Source organism: Rattus norvegicus, chromosome 7 (genome assembly GCF_021556685.1).
Source record: "Rattus norvegicus strain SHRSP/BbbUtx chromosome 7, alternate assembly SHRSP_T2T, whole genome shotgun sequence".
NCBI classification, from domain to species: domain Eukaryota; kingdom Metazoa; phylum Chordata; class Mammalia; order Rodentia; family Muridae; genus Rattus; species Rattus norvegicus.
In genome coordinates this window covers 38,817,192-38,836,524 of record NC_141540.1, presented here as the reverse complement: position 1 = coordinate 38,836,524, position 19,333 = coordinate 38,817,192, and the positions used below count along the sequence as shown (strand labels likewise).

The 19,333-nt window shown below is 46.9% G+C and overlaps 1 protein-coding gene and 1 long non-coding RNA gene across 13 annotated transcripts in view; one reads left to right on the top strand and one right to left on the bottom strand.

Moving 5' to 3' along the window:
- The window catches only part of Tmcc3 (transmembrane and coiled-coil domain family 3), a 314,545-nt gene that overhangs the window by 38,914 nt on the left and 256,298 nt on the right, over nt 1–19,333 (bottom strand).
- Nucleotides 4,152–9,180, top strand: LOC148004624 (uncharacterized). The gene is made up of 2 exons (XR_015625255.1): nt 4,152–4,310; nt 7,570–9,180. It is a non-coding gene; the product is annotated as an uncharacterized LOC148004624 (long non-coding RNA).

The following is a 19,333-nucleotide window of genomic DNA, read 5'->3' as shown; positions in this document are numbered from 1 at the left end:
GGAGTGCAGGACAACTACATTTAGGCCGGTTGGTGCCCTTGAGTACCCACAAGGAATAGGCTCCACTGAACAAATCCAGGATGGTGGGGCAAATGCAAAGCAGTAGAATGGATGTGCACACACATACAAGCTCATGTACACATGCACACATGCATACACACAGCTGCAAACCAGGTACTCAGTGAACAGGGAGAGAAATGGAAGTAATGTGCAGGCCACATGCAGGGTCAGGAGACCTTTTCCTCTGTTGATTCTTTTACAAGACAGATGTTCTGGGTGCCTCGAGTGTCAGGCACAACTGAAGAGGCAAAGGGGTACAGCCCCCTTCTTGTCTAGTGGCCACAGAGGAAGAAACAATGACAGTCACTGATAGCTGACAGGATTTGGTACCAAGGGAGCACCAGGGAAGAGCTGTCAAGGGGGAGGGGCTAGCTTATTTCCCTCTAAAGCAGAAAGACAGGTTTGTTTGTCCAAAGTTGCTCCAGGTTATTACATAGAGAAATGCAAATTTTGAGAAATATGGTACAAGGGACGGAGATAGTAGAAGAATGGTGATACCAGGCCCTAGGGATCGACCCTGAATGCTCCATTAAAATCAAGTTGAGTTCATCTGCCAGGCCCCTGGCAGCCTGGAACAGGAGGGATGGGGATGGAAAGAGGGGATTCGAGGTTACATTAGCCCAGCAAATCAGAGGTCAGAACTTACATTAGTGCAGCGAATCAGAGGCCAAAGGCAGTGAAAGCTAGCGGATAGTACCCTAACTCCAGGTAGCTCAGACAGAATCAGAAGACAGAGTGGGCGTTAGAGAGGCAGAGGCAGGACAGTGCCATCCACATGACAGGCCAGAGGAGTGTAGGCTAGGATTCAGCTTCAGACACGATGAATGTGAGATGGTTCCCTGGACCCTTAAGTACAGGAGTCATGGTGGGTGCTCTGGACAGCAAGACTGAGGAACACTGGACGGGCATGGATTTCAAGAACCTGGCAGATCTGCTCAAGCCCCTGCCTTGCCTCTTAGTAACTGTGTGACCCTGGGCAAGTAAATTAACCTTTCTGAGACTCTGCTTTTAGCTGAGGAAATTTCTCTCGAGATTTAACAAGCTCAGAAAAGGCCCTGATACCACAGCAGACAGGAGATGTTTCGTATTTTCCTCCTGCCCTTTCAAGATTATGAAGCGCTTCGTTTTATAATTTGAGTTCTTAACTCATACAAGCAGATCGCTGGTTTTCTTGCTGTCAGTCACCGTCTTTAAATCCCTTCTGACCTTCCTTGTATTCACGGATTCTCAAATATTCCAACTGCCACAAAGTCTCATGAAAAGCCCGGGCCAGGATGGTCCAGGGGAACCAGGAGTTTCCTGCCCTTTGAGGTTAAATTTCCTATGCCAAGATCCTAAAATTGCTGGATGGTTTCAGAGGTATTGATTTAACTGTTTGGGGGTGGGGAGAAAAGGATGATGGGGTTTAGAAAAAAGAATCTTGTCAGTATGATAAAACCCAGTCTGTGTGTAACTGCACCATGATGTTGTATGGAGGTTTAAATCAGGGTCTAAACAGTGCTAAATAATAAATGATGCCAAACGGGTCTCACCTCAAACAAAATCAAGTCAATAGGACGCTCTATCGGAAACTCGTACTTTTTGGAGGGGGCTGGGCTCATCTGCTTCTTTTTAAAACTTCAAATGAACACTGTAGCCGGCTGCAGACCTGACTTAGGAGGGTCGACTTAAAATCTTTAAACGTTATGATAGTACGAAAGTAACGTGTGCCCAGCAGAGACCATGTCTCGGGTTTCAAATCTTTTCCTGGGCTAGTAAGGGAGGGTTTGGAATGCCCTTGGGAGGGCAGGCGAGGGCAGAGCGGCAGCTGCCCCTCAGCCAGGTACTCAGAGTGAGGAGTAAGCCAGAGGGCTTCTCTGCAGTGGCCTGTGCTGCTCGACACAGGGCAGATGCATTAGACCCATTTTTCAGTGTAGGGTTACTTAGAACTCAAGTTTATCGGGATGAAAGCCATCATATCTGTACGCTAAGACTGCAAAGCCGGTCTGTCCACTAGCAGGACACAGGGACTCAGTCCCACAAAAAAGAAGGAGGCTCAGGAACCATGCCCTCGGCCACCTCAAGCCCTCTCTCTGCAAATTCAGTCAGCCACCTGCTGCTGGGTTCTCTCTCCTCTTCTCCCCCAGAACACTGTAGGCATACCGTACTTTTCTTTTTTCCTTACCCATAGCTCGCTACATTCTTTTTAGGCAGGGCTCTCTTTGGATGAAGCCTCAGATTCCGCGTGCACAATCAGACACAGGCAGCCATTTGCCGGCCATGACAGCAGCCAAGGTGGGGGAGGGGGAGGAGGAGGGGGGCAGCTCTGGGAGGACAATGATTCGTACCTGTCCTGGGCCTAAACACTTTTACTTTAGCAATTCGTCTATCTGTGTGGTCAGCTGGGGGTGGGCGAGTGGGCAGGGGAGGATACAGAAGCTGTATCTGGGTAGTTTGGCACTTTTCTAACACGTGAGAAACCCTGGGTTTGATCTTTAGCACCGCCCCCCCCCCAAAAAAATGTTTAAATCCATGTGAAGTTACCGAAAAAAGTACATAGATTTAAAATACAGTATTATAAATCCAAACAAGTACAGGAAAAACAAATAAAGAACCTCAAAGTCCTGGAAAGAACTTGAAGAGTGGCATCGTGGGTCGAGGTTAAGTAGTACGCGTGTCAGTGGAGAAGTGGTTAGACAACAGCTGGATGCACTTGGGCAGAGAGAACGACGCATAGTGACCATAACTCCATATCCCAGGTCTGGGGGAGACAGGCCGAGCAGAGAGTCCAGTTTTCCCCTTAAGACCTTTGGTGCTATGGAATTTATTACTTCCAATAAGCTTACACTTAGAAATACTTTTAGCATTGTTTTATTTTTATCTTACAAGTATGGGTGTTTTTGCCTGGATATGTGTCCAAGCACCACAGATGCCAGGAGAAGGCATTGGATCTTCTGGAGCTGCAGTTACAGATGATTGTGGGTCACCACGTAGGTGCTAGGAACTGAATCAGGTCCTCTGGAAGAGTGACAAGCGCTCTTAATCTCTGAGCCACCTTTCTAGCCCTGTAACGTACACCTTTTCTGTTAAGTTTGTTCAAAGTTCAGGCTTGCTCAGGTAATAATAATGACTTAATGATGTCATTTAATCTTTGTTCGGCGGGAAACACAAAACCTAGGCACAAGCCAAGAGTGCCGAGTTGACACACATTGAACCCTGTTGGCTTGTAGCAGTTAATCATTTAACCAGTAAACTCAGGCTCTCTGGCATGGGCCAGTTGCTCTCTAAGGCCCTGGCTCTGGGTTGTACGTTACCTCCATTATCTAAGTTGACTCCTTGTGGTCATCTTCTTTAGGCTAACCGTGTGTGTCTGAACTTGAAGTTAGCCGTACTCGGGAGGGCTGGGTGGGGCTGCTTTCTTGTAGCTTCAGTTTTAAATCTTAAAAAGGATGACTCCTTGTAAAACCCTTCATGCTAAAAACATCAGTCAGGGCTCTGGGTGGGACATATGGAATTTTTAGGGCTTGGATCCACTCTTTTCAAACAACCTCCGTAGGTAATGCTGACGTCTCTGCAGCTGCCTCCTGTGTGCGCACTGGAAGTAACCGCTTAGCGAACACTTTTCTAAGGGGACAACACTACAGAGAGCCGAGAGCTCTGCGAACAGAAATGTAAGTGTTCTGAGTCGCACTGCTCCGGAATGTGACCCACTGGGAATGAACCAACCCAGCTGGCCTCTCTTCAGCTTCTGGTTCCTTAGAGACTTGGGGGGCAAGCAAGGAGGAGAGCTGTTTGAGGCGGGAAGGGATCGGGGAAAGTGGAGCCCTGTTGTTGAGCCTGGTTGCTACTGATCTATGGGAATCTATACCCAACAGTTTCCCTTCTCCCTCCACTGTTTATTCCAACTAGTTTGACATCAGTGAGCCAGGTGAGTGGTATTTCCAGAACATCCACTCATAAGATCACCTGGGGCCTCTCACCCTCCTTGCCCCACCCCAGACAGTGAATCAGAATTTCTAGTAGGTTCCGTGTCCAAAGCTGGAGCCCAGGTTATACATAGGAAAGTCTGGGACGCATCCATTCAGGTCAGGTTCATTGTGAAATAAGGAACCAGGGCTGACTGACTTACGTAATTTCCCCAAGGACTGATTAACTATGGCTGGGGGCCTGGAACGTGGTGAGCTAATCCTTTGCTCACAGACCAATACTGCCTGCTATGGTTAATCACGGAGTATCTGTGAAGTTTCTGATTCACCGTGAAGCAGCTGTAGGTACGTGACTAACAAAGTCTGATTCCGGGATGCAGGTCAGAACGTGCCTCCGGCTGGGAGGATGACAGACACAGTGACCTGTCCCATTTGACCCTCCCCTCCAGTTTCTTTCACTTTCAGTATCAGAATGAAGGGGGGAAAGTACCGTATATCCTCAGCAAAGAAAATAACAGCATCATCTCAAAGTTAATCCGGGTGAGGCAGGAGCACAGGCTGATTCAGCCTTCTCACCGTTTTCTCAGATAGTGTTAGTACTTTGAGCCAAACAGCTCTGGTCCTAGCAACTGCCAGCCCCTTGTGGTCGTGGCTGGGAGAGAAAGTGATGGCTACCCTGTTAGAGGCTCTCTGCCTGTAGCCTGGAATCAGCATTTCTAACTGGGGAACGAGGAGGAGAACCACCCTGCTCCTCCCCACCCCCCAAGCCCCAGCTTGGAAAGCACGGAGCAAGCTTTGACTCAGGGAGAGCTCACTCTGGTTATAATTGCCTCTAATTGGCCCTCCCACATGGATCGCGCAGTTTACAGCTGTGATGGGTTCCACAAAGGATGGCATAGATCCCTTTCTACCTTTAAAACCAGAATCCTTCCCTGCCTAAATTCTTCGCATAACTGTTTGGATTTTTCCTAATACAGCAAGATACTAAAGGTAAGATGAATGAGTGAACGAAAAGCAAACATGCGAATGTGTTTTAAAGAGAGAGAGAGCCCTGCCCCCTGTGCCCCCTAGACCCCCAGTGGGCAGCGCTGTGGGCCTCACATTCCTCGGGGAGGCTGATGACAAACGGATTCCACCCCAGGACCTCGGAACACATGCATCTCCTCTGGTCTGATTTTTATCTTTCTTGGCATGCTCTGCTCTCTTTTAATAAAGTCACAACCCTTTGTTACCATGGAACCCAATCAGACATGAAGCCTGTTACTATGACTTCTCTGCAGGGCTAAAAAAAAAAAAAAAAAAAAAAAGACCCAGTGACCAGAAGACTAGCATTTTCTTAGAAACAAGCAAGCAAGCAAACAAAGAAACAAACAAACAAAAAATCCCCAAACCAAGAACCAAAAATCAAGGCAAAGAGGCTCTGGAAGGATCGGACACCTCTGTGTCCACTAACACTAAAGTTTCATATGGGGTAGTTTGAACTCTTGAGCCAAAGTTTGTCAGTATTTTATTTAAAAAAAAATATTAAGCTGGGGCTTCCCAAAGATTTTTTTTTTTCCAAATATATACCCGGCAAAGAGGATAAAACTGCTCTTCAGGATCTTCCATTTCCCCCGCTCCGAGGTGAGCTTGCTCAAGACTGAATAGAGCTGTTTAGAAAACGTGTGTCAGTCAGCAGCCACCAAATTGCAATATCCATTTCCACCAGCACGGGATTTGCCAAGGGCTCATTATTTCTCTGCCAAGAGAAGATATCTAAACAACACGACCAATCCCGTGTTCCACCATATCTGAAGCTGGACTGAATCTGTAGAGGGGGAAAAGATGCTAACGGCATATAAGGAAAGGAAGGTAATGTTAGCTGAGTGCCCGCCCCGAGCCGGGCATCTTGAATCTCACCGCGTGGCTGAGGTACTAGCACGGAGGTTCCGACAGCCTTAAGAAGCTTCCTCAAGCTGTCGTGCGGCAACTGTGCCTGACTCCCAAAGCTGGAGTTGTTCATTCATTCCCTAACTTTATTTCCGGCTCTGGGAGCCGAGTGTCTGTTCAGCCACTTGTTCTTTATGAGGGAATTCACAGCTCCGGGCAGCTTGTCTTGAAAGAGGGCATGGATTCCATTTGGGCTTCCGGCTGGCTATGGGGGTGAGATGGTCATTTTCTACTCTCACACCCACGAAGCCGCAGCTGCCCCAGGGGAGAATCCTGACTGACACAGCTGCCCCAGGGGAGAATCATGACTGACCGTCCTGCCCATGTGTCTAGGATGACACGGGATGCACATCTGTACTAGACTGTTAATTATGGATATTTTGCCTACTAACATGTAGAGCGACAACTTTCACAGAAAGAAGAATTTTAATTCAGCACAAAATTGCCATGAGATACTACTCAGCAGGCAAGAAGAGACAAGGGGCCGTGGGGAGGAAATGGGACACCACCTATAACCGAAACACACTGGCGGGAACACACACCTTCAGCCACTCTGGAAAACCCTGGCAGTCCCCCAGAGGGTTAACACGGCATCGCTGTGAGACCTAGCAATTCTACTCCTAGTTGTCCTACACAGATAACCCAACTTGTAAGATGGCCTAACCCTAAGTGCGCTGCTTTGCTTTTTGGAGTCGCCATAAAAACTGGACTTGAACTCAGATCCAAAGTCTGAGCTGCATCTATCCTTCCTCCTCTTACTCTTCCTCTTACTCCTCCTCCTCTCTTGCAATGAATCCAAAATTATTTATCTTAACTTTTTTACATGTGTTGGTTTGTGTGTATATATGTGTGCCTATGCATGTGTGCACATGTATGTATGTATGTGTGTGTGTATGTATGTATGTATGTATGTATGTGGGTGTATGTATGTATGTATGTATGTATGTGGGTGTGCTCTCCACAGCATTTAAGTGGAGGTCACAGGGCAATTTGCAAGAGTCAAGTTCTCTCCTTCCACTTCCGGGTTCTGGGAATCCAACTCAGGTCAAAAAGCAAGCACCTTTACCTAGCGAACCATCTCACCAGCCCTAAGCTGCTTGCTTATTTCTGATAACTATTGCTATTACTGCAAACCGGGGTCAGCCATGGACCTGTGCCTGGGGTCCCATGAATTTGCTACCAGCAAATTAAAATGTTGCATCTGCTTAGATGGTAAATAATAAAGTGCAGTGGAGGGGCCGGCCACAGAGAGCCATCTGCTAACCAAGAACTGCCCAGGCTGTGAGGGCTGCTTACATTTCTACCTGTAGTGGGGCCAGGTCCTGCTAAGACTTCAGTTCATGTTGGTCAATAAGGAGAGCAATGGCTCAGTGAGATATAGCTCAGGGAGTGTGGTGGTTTGAATAGGTTTGGCCCCAGAGACACATGTGCTCAAATGTTTGGCCCACAGGGAATGACACGATGAGGAGGTGTGGCCTTGTGTGAGGAGGTGTGGCCTTGTGTGAGGAGGTGTGGCCTTGTTTGAGGAGGTGTGGCCTTGTTTGAGGAGGTGTGGCCTTATTTAAGTGGGTGTGACCTTGTGGAGGAAATGTGTTGCTGTGGGGGTGGGCTTTGAGGCCTTCTATGATTAAACTCTGCCTCGTGTGGAATTTGGTCTCTTCCTGTCTGTCTTCAGATCAAGATGTAGAGCTCTCAGCTCCTTCTCCAGCACCATGTCTGCCTGGATGCTGTCATGCTTCCCGCCATGATGACAATGGACTGAACCTCTGAAACTGTAAGCCAGCCCCAGTTAAATGCTTGCCTTTAATAAGAGATGCCTTGGTCATGGTGCCTCCTCACGGTAATGAAGCCCTAAGACAGTAGGTAAAGGTGCTTGCAACACAACCCTTATGCCGAGCTCGATCCCTGGAATCCACATAAAGACGGAAAAGGAACTGACTCCACAGTGTTGTCCCCTGACCTCCCCCACAAGTGTGCTACGGCACAAACACCTCCACAACACACAAACCACACACACACAATGGTTAAAAAAAAAAAGAATTAAAACAAGGAATCACTACAGCTGACCATATCCATTTCCTGGAGTTGCCTTACCAAAGCTTCACAAACTCGGTGGTTTAAATCAGCAGAAATTCCTTTTCTGACAGCTCTGGAGGCTGGACCAAGACCAACGAGTAGAAAGGGTTGAGTGCCTCTGAAGATACCAGAGACTGATCATCCCATGGTCCAAACCCTCGGTCTCCATGGCCTGGTCTCTACACCATGGTCTGACACTTTGTCCAAATTACCCTTTTTATAAGGACACCAGCAACGCTGGATTCTGCTCTACTCAAAAAAAACCTTATTTTAACTTGGCTACTCTATAAATCCTTTGCCTCCAAACAAGGTCCCACTGTGAGACACTGGAAGTCTGGATGTCAGCAGATGTTCTAGGGGATGTTCAACCTATAAACACAGCTGTAACTATAAAGAACACAGCAGTTCCCACGAAGATGGAATGGTTTCACAGTGAACAACGGTATCACAGGCATACATATTTTGACAGAGGAAAGCTAAGCTGGGATTGGGCCTTTCTGCCAGCCCGTGTGGGTAAAGGAAGCCTTTAAACTCAGCAGCAGGAGCTGGAGAGAGGGCCCAGCAGTTACGAGTATTTGCCATTCGTCCAGAGGACCTGGGTTTGAGTCCCAGCACCACATCTGGATCTTACAACTGTGGATCCAAGGATCTGATGCCCTCTTCTGACCTCTGTGGGTACTGCATGCACATGCGGAGCCCCAAACATGCACATAAATAAAGATAAGTCTTAAAAAAAAAACCAAAAACAACTAAATAAGCTTAGAACAGTTGTAAAGTGGTTACTACCTTTGTGAGCATCGACCTGGGCCACAGGACATATCAGTTGTGATTTATGATTACTGTCCTATTTAATTTGTTTGAAAATGTCACCACAAAAAGATTAAGGGAAATTTTCCTTGGAGAGTTAACCAAAGCCTTTTCAACAACAAGAAGAAACTCAGACTCATCCTTAAAGCAGACCCAGCCAAAACCGCCAATTAGCATCTTCGAACAAATAATTTCTACAAGCCAAAAGCGGAGAGGAGATAAAATTTAAAAATATGGAAATAAGAGTACATTCCTTCCTTAATTAGACTTATTTAAATAAAAACCATAGCCAAGGCCTTAACTAATTGTTTGATGTACTCAAACACTGAACTCTGAGAAGACAAACCTTGCTGGCTTGTTGGAGGTGTGAACTCAAATATTATACTAATATCTGCACGGGGAACCCTTAATGTGAACTTTCCCTTTTTTCTCACTTCTGCCCATTTTTTTTTAATGCACTGCACAGCTATTTTGCACCAGGGGGGGGAGCAATTCCTCATGCCTTGGGGTTGAGCAAAATAAGTCACAAGATAAAAGGGTGTGAGGGTTGGCACAGGCTGGATGGAGGGGTGCCCAAGCCAGCTGTGAGTGGAGAGAGGTCATCAGTGAAGAAGATCCTTTGCACCCATCAGCTTACACCAGCCCCTTCATCCTTATGAGGAACTGGTCCTCTTGCATGAGGAGTCTGGTGCAAAAATGGACTGAGATGATTTTGTACAGTCGTAAGAAGCACTAGGACTTAAAAGCTGGGCCGGTGTCTCCTAAGCCCCTGCAATGTCCCCTCCCTCCACCTCCCAGAGCTCCCTGCACACGGACAGAGGACTCTAACCTAGGCTGGATTTAGAACTGAACACTCACCACCTCCTCAGCCATCGCTCTAATCTAAGCCACTACAACCACTCCCCACCGGTCTGGCCTCCCCGGGGCCATTTACAACCTCTCAACAACCCAGCAACCAAGGATGTGCTTTCAAAACATTGAATCATGATACAGATTAATGTATTTTACCATGTCATATCCATATCATATGTCACACACACACACACACACACACACACACACACAGATATGTGTATAATACTTTAATACCATTTATCTCTCCTTGTTATCCTCACCCAACCTGCCTTTTTCAACCTCAGAAGTTTCAGTTTCTCTGTTCCAAGTGTCTATCAACAAAAGCACCTTCCTTGCGGAAGCAAGCACCTTCCTTGTATAATAAAAGATCTCTAGTTCCCCTAGTTAACCTCTGCCTGTTTGCCCAAAGCTTTCTTATAGTGAGCACATCCCTAAAATCCTCAGCAGAGCTCCCAGAGGAGCTCCCAGGGCTCCATGTTGTAGCAGCTCTCAGGCACTGAACAGCGGTTATGAATTTGTATGCGCAAGGTCTGATGGGAGTGAGGTATTCCAGGCATCTCAGCCTCATGGACAGTAGGGAAGCAAGACCAGATAATGTCAGACCACAAAACGAACAAGCAAACAAATGTTACAGAGTGGGGAATGGAACACTTTTCCAGGGAGGAACCTGTGTCACAGAACACGTGATGTCTGCCTGCCGCTGATCCTCATCCTAAATCCCCCACAGATCAGACTGGGGACGGAGCCGGATAGCATCTTAATAACGACCTAGAAAGACTCTGGACATGTAAAATACACGTGCCCTTCAGATTCTGACTCTAGGAAGGGACCAGCATGACTGTGAGACTGTTCCAAAGAGCGAATAACATCCCACCGAGAGATGGTACTATAATTCCTTGAGTTCGCCTCAGTCTGTTTTCGGTAGTTAGCAAAAAAAAGGTGACGGATTTGGGTTACGAAGGCAGTGTTCCACTATAAAAACCTGCTGGTTGCCATGACGATTAACATCTTCACTCATCCCTTCCCACAGCATCTTTCTTCCAAGTCAAGTCAAAGAACCTGGGACACCCAGGTTTTAGCATTTCCTTTTGCACAAGGCTGCAAAAAAAAAAAAAATACAGACGTGCACATATACAGAATGCATACTAAACAGCTAAGTAAAGATAACTTGATCCTGGGGCTGGGGATTTAGCTCAGTGGTAGAGCGCTTACCTAGGATGTGCAAGGCCCTGGGTTCGGTCCCCAGCTCCGAAAAAAAGAACCAAAAAAAAAAAAAAAAAAAAAAGATAACTTGATCTTTGAAAACACTGGCACCATTTGCTCTCCACCCTACGAATGTCTCGCAGAACACAAGAGACACTCCTGCAAAGAGGGCTAGCCTTACCAAGATGGGACTGGACACTGCTTTGAAAACAGCCTGACTGAGTTGAAGAGACGGATCCTGGATGTTCTTCCAGAGGATCCGGGGTTTATCTCCCAGCACCTACGTGGTGGCTTGCACTAGTTCCAAGGGATCTGATGCCCACTGCTGGCCTCTGCTGTCATTTATCACACATGTGGGGAACAGATATACATGCAGACCAAACACCCATAAACATATGTATGAGGTGATGATGATGATGATGGTGGTGGTGGTGGTGGTGGTGGTGGTGGTGGTGGTGGTGGTGGTGGTGGTGCCCCCATGTCTCAGAAGAGGACCAGAGGAGAATCACAGAGTTCCACTCTTGGGGATGAGCCTGGGTTGCCAACTATGAGCACTGACCCATACCAGGAGTCAAATGAGGTATTAGCCAGGCAGCTACGGCATTACAGATGTGGTTTCTTCTGCTCCTCTAAGTGTACATCAAGGTCCAGGGAGACGTCCCTTAATACACGTTGCTCAAAATTCCATTAAGAAAGTACATATGCTGTACTGCAGCGCTGGCACAGAACGCTTATCTGAGCCACTGCACTAAGAAGATCTTGTTTGCAGGGTGCCGTTTTATAAACAAAAGTGATCTCGTAGAGACATTTTGCCAACTTCTTCAGTCAGTCCATAAGCAAGACCTCTTGACATGTCAGTAAATATTTTTACACTGATGTCAGCAAAGGCTTCGTGTGGTGAAGGCAATTCTGACAGCAATACCAAGTAGATAAAATGATACCCATGACGTGGATGAAGACCTGAAGCCCAAGTGGGTTAAACGCCGTGGCCGAGATCACACTGTTACGTGGAAAGGCTCCAACTGGAGCCTAATTTGGTAATTCCAAGTGCTTCCGACCAATAGGCAGAACTTCCCACACATCTCAAGAGCAGTGACCCAGAAACCTAGTTGTAAGCCCCAATGACTGCTGGGTAATGGAAGTCTGGGTGTTTTGTTTACTTCTTGGGCCTTTGCTATAACTTCCTAGGGAAATGCTCAGGAGGCAGAGGCAGGTGAGCCCCTGTAACCTCGTGTCTAGCCTGGTCTGCAAAGAGCGTTCCAGGCCAGCCAGGGCTACATGGTGAGATCCTGTCTCAACAAACAAACAAAACAAACATCACTGGAGTCCTAATCCCCAGTGTGTCAGAATTCCACTATATCAAGATAAAGCTTTTAAAAGGATAAGCCAGGCTGGGTCCCAATCCAATATGAAGGTGCCCTTGAGAGAAGGGACAGTTTAGACATATAGTAGGAAGTCGATGTAAAGATGAGGAGGTGGGGGAGGGGAGGGTGGTCGAGCTCTCGGGATCTCAGGAGGGAGGTCCAATGGTTATCACAGCCCTGTTGACATCATGGCCTCTGACTTGCAGCTGCACTACTGTACCAGACCACGTGCAGTAGATTAGTTAGGCTAAGACAGAATACGGCTCTGCTCTCTCACACAATGTGCACAATTATATTTAATGTGTGCTTTGTGCATTCTGAAGTATCAAAATGTCTGAAAACAAAATACCTAATGAACAGGATTATGAACCATCCCTCCCATACATATCTCTTCCTAGTGTTGCGGCGTTCCTCAGAAAACAATTCAACCACGCGCCAGAGCTCTTCGCCATCCTTCATTTCTGTCCATGCTTACGTAACGCAGAGCCTGACGAACACAGGGGCGGATGCTCGCCACCAACATTGGACTGAGCATGGGGACCCCCATGGAGGAGTTAGAGAAAGGACTGAAGGAGCTGAAGGGGTTTGCAACCACATAGGAAGAACAACAATATCAACCAACCGGACTTCCCCAGAGCTCCCAGGGACTAAACCACCAACCAAAGAGTACACATGGAGGGACCTATGGCTCCAGCTGCATATGTAGCAGAGGATGGCTTCATCTGACATTAATGGGAGGAGAGGCCCTTGGTCCTGTGAAGGCTGGATGCCCCAGCATAGGGGAGTGCCAGGGCAGTGAGGTGGTGGATGGGTGGGAGGGGGAGCATCCTCATAGAAGCAGGGGTAGGGGGATGGGATTGGGGGTTCCGTAGGGGAAATTGGGAAAGGGAATAACATTTGAAATGTAAATAAATAAAATATCCAAAAAAAACTTTTTTAAAAAAAGAGAAAGAAAAAGAGAAAAAGGTGTGGGGGTGGGCACTGCATGGAGGAAACCAGCAGGCAGGAGGCTGAGGTCGGGCAGTGAGGTTAAAGGCCGTCCTGGGCTATGCCCTGAGATCCTGGAGGCCAGTGGTATTACAGGGAGGAGTAACAAAAGCATGATGCTAAATTAAATAAAAGGCAGCATGGCGGGGGTGGAGGGATGGGACGTGGGGGTGCAACTGTATCACTGCGGTCTAGAAAAGCTGAGGTCAAAGGTCAAAAGTCTGCCAGAGGGTAGGATAGCCAGAAGACTGTGAAGAGGGTGCTTTTGGAAGTGTGGGAAATATGTTGTACCCTAACTGGTTGACAAATGTCAAGGCTCTGACTTTATCATAAACACTCAGATAGGGGACACCCACCCATTTCAGTTACGTGAGTTATGTCTCAATAACTAAGATATTGGCATCAACTTTTATACACATTAACAGGGGCAGGGGGAGAGAAGCTGAAGTCTTGACGAGATCTGAAAATTGCCTCCTGGCACACTCAGAATAACTATATTTGCTCTTGAGCAAGATTAAAATATATATGTTTGAAATAAATACTATCCAATACCTGGGCACACAACCTACAGATATAAAAAATTCCTGTTAAAGATATGAAAAACTGTTTAAAAGCCACCACTTAGTATAAGAGTTGGGGAAGCTACTGAAGAATGGGTGGTTGACTGGCAGGATGGCTCTGCAGGTAAAAAGTTCAATCTCTGGGACCCACAGGGTAGCGGAAGAGTTGTCCTTCCACACAATGTCCACCCAATAAATAAATATAATTATAATAAGCTCTCAAGAGTGGGCTGTAAGGCTGAAGATGTTCTTTTTCTTCTGCCTTAGCCCTCCTCCTCTGAGGTATGTTCTCCAGAGGCTCTCTCCTATGGATAAAAACCTCAGAACTAACGGACATCGTTGCTTGTCATTAGAACTGCTGTGCACACACTCTGTTCCCTTCTCTGCTGTGTACTGAAGTAATGCACAGCAGTTTAAAGAGGGGGAGGGGATGAAAGTGGGGGAAGTCTCTCTCTCTCTCTCTCTCTCTCTCTCTCTCTCTCTCACACAAACACACACACACACACACACACACACACATATACACACACACACACACAGTCCACAATGCTGAAAAAAAGTAAGTTTCAGGAGATACTATTTGTACGAATGATAGTACAATACAAACACAGTATGTTGTTAATGAATCCATCCAATGGATGAAGATATGCATGAGGGCAATGCAGAACTTGAGGGACGGAGACCTGGGACTAAGTGGAGGAGAGGCCACACCCACACAGCTGCACCTGGGGCTGTGAGTAACCAGAATCTGATGCAAACAAGGAAAGAGATTGGTAGAGTTTCAAGCGGAAGTTAGGAACATAGGGATCTTACTTTTTTCCAAGCGACCCTCCCCTCTTCCGAATCTGAAGGATTTAGTTCCCATGAATAATTCTGCCAACATACTATTTAATGGAAACCACTGTTTGATATGCTCCTCAGCAGATTCAGATTGTTCTCTTCTCTCTGCACCATAGCTGAGGTTTCTGACAGGCCATTTCATCTCCTCAGAATTCTAGAATACGATATCACTGCATTTATATCCACGGGGGCCCTGACTTCAGCCTTAAATTAAATTCAACAAGCGAAGCAATCATAAGCGCTGGAAAATTAAAATCCGGTGAGAGTTTAATAAGTTTGCTGTCCTTTAAAGAAAAAAAAAAAAACAAAACAGTCCTACTTATCTTAGGCTGTTGTGCAAATAAACTAAGAAGCAATTACTTCAGAGGAGAATCTACTGACAAAATGTCTGGAATTTCTGAAATGCCCAAGTATAAGGAAACAAAATTGTTTTCGTCTTCAGAAGTAGCTGCTTCATCTTTCCACTGTGTCTTACAGTTTATCAAACTGTTGCTGTCCAAAGCATCCCTCAACAGTAGGATTGGGTACCTCCCAGACAGCAGGGCATTTGTAGGTGTTAGAGAATGACAGGGAATGAGAAAGTGTCCCCAGTTGTCCCTTGGGAGCAGGGAAAAGAAGGAAGGCACTTGCTGTAACCTTGGTGCACCAGTTCAGTGAGCCCCTTACCTGTCCAGCACAGGAGGAAGTTCTTGTCGGCTTTGTATAGCAAATGCTATATGGTGATTTGCTTGTAAGGGACCTTTGGCACACCCGGAACCTTTTCCAAAATGAAAGCGTGCACGATAAACACACTCCCCCCCCCAACCCTGATTACACTCCTGGGCCTGGTAATGGAATGTTAATGTTAGTTTCTGGGCACGGACAACAGTTTCAACTTGACCTTGCCTCAAACATAGAGATAAAGGCAGGCAGAAGGCTCAAGGATCATCACAGGTGGGCGGAACAACCTCCGAGGTTTGCCAGGTGCAGGGAACAGAAAAGAAGAACAAGGTAAGAAACAGTGTATCACCTCCAGATCTGAAGTCTTGTAATGCCTGCAAGGGCTAAATGAACTTCTTACGGCTTGGGTGTGAAATGGCTGCACGGGATCATGTTTGAACACTTGGTCACTAACGGGAGGTGCTGTACCGTGAGGCTGCGGAAGGAGCCTCTAAGTGGTGGTGGGACCTAGTGGAAAGTAGATGAATCCATAGCTGGGAGACAGGGCTGAGACAAGGCTAGCTCCACTTCTAGCCCAAGCTCTCTGCTTCCTGGTTTATGATCGGAACAAACTGCTGCCCCAGGCTCCTGCCACGGACCAAGCTTTTCCTTCTGCCACGCCTTCCAAGCCTGGAAAGACTGTGTCCTCTCAAACCATGAGCCACGATGAGTCTTACTTCTTTAAATGGTTTTTGTCAGGTTTGCTTTACTGGTGGGAGACAGGGTCTTAACCATGCTGCCCTGGTTGGACTGAAACTTGTCATGTGGACCAAGTAGGCTTCAAACTGGCAGCAATTCTCCTGCCTCTGCATCTCCAATGCTGGGATCGCAGGAATGTGCTATTATACCTGTCCAGCACTTTATCACGGCAGGACCTTGATAAGAAGTCATTTTTGTTTTGTCGCTTATTAGTTTGTAGGTCAGAGGTCAGGCTTTGTTTCTTCCCCTTCTGGGTCCCAAGGATTAAATTCAGGTCCTCAGATTTGTGCATCAAGAACTTCTACCCACTGAGCCATCTGTAGTCACAGGTGCACAGATCTTCACTATCCCCAACCCCCTCTTTTAGCCTCTCATTGTAAAGGATACTGGAATTGTGCCTGCCTGGAAATTCCAAATGCATGAACTGGAGTTCTCAAAATGCACATTTCAACTCCTCAGGGGCAGGAGGAGGTGGGGAGAGGGGAATAAAGATTCAGAATGAATGCATCAGAATTGCCACCAGCTGAGTTCATTAGCTTTAAAACTCAAGAAAAGAGGGGAAAAAGATAAACTAATAAAAGTTCAGTCCATATGGGAAGCAGTATATTTTTAAAAACAGGTAACTATGCAAAAAAAATAGTGTTGGAACATATGAAAAGCAGCCAAGAGATTCCACCTAGTTCCAAAACCCGAATGCAGGAAAATGAAAATCATACAACGCATGAGGTGAACATATGCATCCTGGGCTTGTGTGAGCTCGAAGACTGTTCTGAGGAGCCTCCAAGCCTAGGCACGTCCAAATGTCTGCAGGGCACGGCCTGCTACTACTGCCCAGTGCTTTCTAGGTATGTCCTATACATGTTACTATGTGTTTTCTCTGTGTTGGCTCTATCTATGCTCCTCCCATCCTCGCAGAGCATAAATCAGACCATGAGCAGAATTCTAAGACAGTCTCCAAGATAGGATCCCTCCCACCCTGGATACTGCAAGACTTGAGAGCAAGACAGGACCTTACACCTGTGCCTAGGTTGGGCTATCTCCTGTGTCGAAGGGAAGGAATTCCCCACACACGATGATGGCTCCTAGTCAGCTGACTTTAATCAAAATGTAGTGCGTGTTGGGCCTGGCCTCATCAAGTGTGCTCAAAAAGAGGATGAGAGGTGAGAGAGGCAATGGACTGGAAACTGTAGGTCTTGAAGAAGCAAGCTGCCAGGCTGTGAAAGGGCCATGTGGCAGGGAATGGCAGACAGGCTCTGAGGGCCTCTGTCCTAGAGTTGCAAGAAAGCATCATTTTGTGAACAACCAGAGAGCTTGCGAAAGGAACCAGACTGGTATGGTCTCCCTTGAGACTTCTGTCCTGGCTGACACTTTGATTTCAGGCTGATGAAACTCTCAGGGGATATGGTTGTCATGCACCCAGACTTCTAGCCAGGGAGACCATGGAACAACGAGCAGGCTTTGTTTCAAAGGTGCCCATTTGCGGATGTTACATGGTAAGAGAAATGGATGAAGTCAGGAAAGACAAGACTGGGGAAACGCATGCACATGGCAACTTCCCTAATAGAAGGCTCCAGCAAATCCGCTCTCAAGTTGAGTGTGCGCGTGGCTAGAATTGATAAACAGGGGGCTCACACACAGACAAATGCTTGCTCTGAGTCTATGAAGACACAATCAACCTGTTGTGTTTCTAGTTCGGTAAGACTTAACCATCTGGGGAAAGTGGCTTAGAGGATACTGTTCCAGCAGTTTCCTGTAAAAACCAAACACTGCACAAAGTTTAAAACTTTCAAATACGACATTTATGACGGGGGAAAAAAAAGTTAAAACAAGCTATCAGGGGGCTGGAGATTTAGCTCAGTGGTAGAGCGCTTACCTAGGAAGCACAAGGCCCTGGGTTCGGTCCCCAGCTCCGGGAAAAACAAAAAACAAAAAACAAAAAACAAAAAAACAAGCTATCAGTTTGAACTAGCATGTCAGTAGGAACCAAACTCCTGTGAAAACTTTTGTGTTTGAGGATGTGAGCCTTGGCTCAATAATGTATTCCTGGTGGGTCTATAAATGGTTGCTCATTGGCTTGTGCGCTGTCGGCATGCACACAGACACACAGACACACAGACACACAGACACACATACACAGAGAGAGAGAGAGAGAGAGAGAGAGAGAGAGAGAGAGAGAGAGAGAGAAGCACAATCTGAAAAGCTGCTTCCAGCAAATACAGGCCGTCAGCTTGGACCTACGATTTGGCTTTGAGGTGTTTGTTTCACCACTCCTAGACCCCCTTTCTCAGAACCCCTCTCCAGGCAGAGGCTGGTCCTGGGCACAGTCCCATCTTGCCGTTCCCTGAAACATCATTTGTACTGACTCATTCAACATTTACAAAGTCTCATCCATGTATCAAGGCTCCAAGCCCAGGTGAAGAGGACACACCACATCCCTAGAGAGTACGGGATGGGTGTCCACAGCAATGGAGGAACTGGTCGTCCTCTGTGAAAGGAGTCAGGCCAAGTGCTGAACTGACTGAAGGACTGGTGTTATTTGAGAGACTCTGGGGACCAGGTTAAGCAGTTGGGATTCTGTGCTCATACACTGAAAGATTACTATGAACATACACTATCAGTTTGAATATCTGATGCTCACTCACTGTTAACTGCTTGGCATCCTAGCTAGTGGGGCTATTTGGGAACCCTCTGGAACCTTCAGGACAATGGTTCTCAACCTTCCTGTTGTTGTGACCCTTTAACGCAGTTTCTCCTGTTGTGGTGACCCTAACCGTAAAATTATTTTCGTTGCTACTTCGAAACTATCATTTTGCTGCTGTTACAAATCATAATGTAAATAAATATCTGTTTTCCAATGATCTTAGGCGACCCTTGGGTAAGGGTCATTGATTGTTTGAATAGGTATGGCCCCATGTGTTTAAATGCTTGGTCCATGGGGAGTGGCACTATTAGGTGTGGCCTTGTCGGAGGAAGTGTGTCACTGTGGGGGTGGGGTTGAGGTCTCCTGTGCTTAAGCTCTGCCCACTGTGGAATCTAGTCTCCTCTTTGGTTACTGCAGATCGAGGTATAGAATCATCAGCACCTTCTCCAGCATCATACCTGCCTGCATGCTGCCATGGTTTCCTCTATGAACCTCTGAAACTGTAAGCCAGGCCCAATTTGTCGTGGGTTGCCCTGACGTTAATTCTGCTTCCTCGAGGGAGCAGTCAATCATGTACCCGGGTGAATGCATGTGAACTTCTTCCCCATTTTAACTGGTCAATAAAGTTTAGACCTGTGATTGGGCAGTGGGAGGGAAAGGTGGGATGGGAGGTCTTAGCGAGTTGGGACAAGTGGAGAAAGGAGAATG